The following is a 1,868-nucleotide window of genomic DNA, read 5'->3' as shown; positions in this document are numbered from 1 at the left end:
CCTGGTGATCGACCTCTCCCCCCTGGACCCGACCGACGCAAGGGCATCCGGGAGCATGCCCAGGATGACATCGGGCGGCGTGCCCCGCCCCAGACCAATGACTCGATCCAGGGCAGAGAAACGCTGGGCGGAAGCAGGTAGCCCCGCCAGATGCTCCCAGATGGCGGCGTCAGTCGGCCCCTCCGGCGGCGGCCCGGTGGTGTCGGCCGCGAAGTCCTCGGCTGCGTCGACGGGCGGCGCAGCGGCCTCGCCCGCGTCAGGCAGCGAGCTCGCTGCTCCACGGCGGGACGCCGGCTCTTCACCCCGACCGATCTCAAGTGCCTCCATGAATTGGCGGACAAGCTGCTTGTGGGCAGCTTGCCGCCGTCGGCACTTGATTGCCTCAAGCGTTCGGTCGGGGAACATCCTGGTAAGTTCTTGATTTACAAAGAAGAACCGGGCGTCCCTCTCCAGGAACAGTTCGGCCTCTGCCTTGGCGAGCGACAGGACTTCTTCCTCCGTCCACCTCGCGCGATGCCTCTCCGTCACGATCTCAGCGTTGGCGGCCGCAGGGTGTTGGCGGCGGCGATGGACCCCGAGACCGTTCTTCGTGGTAAAAGTGCGGTGGCACTCACTGCAAGCAAAGGGAGCTACACAAACTATCGCATTTTCGTTACGGCCGGTTGGCCGGATAGGTGCTGGGGTAGCTGGGGTGGCACCTTCAGCGGAAGGGCCACCATCTCTTGTTTCTTGTCGGCTGCCCCCAACTATAAAGGGATAATGCGAGGGGGGGCTGGTAACCCCCCCAAGCCCCTGGTGCGGTCTTCCACTCTGCAAAAATCAGCGGGCCCACGAGAAGGGGAGAAGACCGCAGGAGAGGAGAGGCTAAGAGGGCTAGGCCCATGTATTGCGCATCACTCTCCCTGTAACTATAACCCAAGGAAGGCACCTCGCAGCAGCAGCACGACTACATCAAGACCGCACTTCGAAAAGCCAAGTCCGGATGCAGCCACACCGCCGCCACTTGGCCACCTTAAGAGAGTCATAGTTACTGTTAAGAGAGTCATAGTTACTCCCGCCGTTTACCCGCGCTTGCTTGAATTTCTTCACGTTGACATTCAGAGCACTGGGCAGAAATCACATTGCGTCAACACCCGCTAGGGCCATCGCAATGCTTTGTTTTAATTAGACAGTCGGATTCCCCCAGTCCGTGCCAGTTCTGAGTTGATCGTTGAATGGCGGCCGAAGAGAATCCGCGCACCCGCGCGCCCCCGGAGGAGCACGCTAAGGCGGACGCGGCCTCGCAGCAAGGAAGATCCGTGGGAGGCCAAGGCACGGGACCGAGCTCGGATCCTGCACGCAGGTTGAAGCACCGGGGCGCGAACGCCGCGCAGGCGCGCGCATCCTGCACCGCCGGCCAGCACGAGGCCAACCAACGGCGAGAGCAGACCACGCCCGCGCTAAACGCCCGCACTTACCGGCACCCCTACGGCACTCACCTCGCCCAGGCCCGGCACGTTAGCGCTGACCCACTTCCCGACCAAGCCCGACACGCCCCGATCCTCAGAGCCAATCCTTATCCCGAAGTTACGGATCCAATTTGCCGACTTCCCTTACCTACATTATTCTATCGACTAGAGGCTCTTCACCTTGGAGACCTGCTGCGGATATGGGTACGAACCGGCGCGACACCTCCACGTGGCCCTCTCCCGGATTTTCAAGGTCCGAGGGGAAGATCGGGACACCGCCGCAACTGCGGTGCTCTTCGCGTTCCAAACCCTATCTCCCTGCTAGAGGATTCCAGGGAACTCGAACGCTCATGCAGAAAAGAAAACTCTTCCCCGATCTCCCGACGGCGTCTCCGGGTCCTTTTGGGTTACCCCGACGAG

This window comes from Schistocerca americana, unplaced genomic scaffold (assembly GCF_021461395.2).
Source record: "Schistocerca americana isolate TAMUIC-IGC-003095 unplaced genomic scaffold, iqSchAmer2.1 HiC_scaffold_351, whole genome shotgun sequence".
In the NCBI taxonomy this organism is placed as follows: Eukaryota; Metazoa; Arthropoda; class Insecta; order Orthoptera; family Acrididae; genus Schistocerca; species Schistocerca americana.
Note: the sequence above shows the minus strand (reverse complement) of the source record.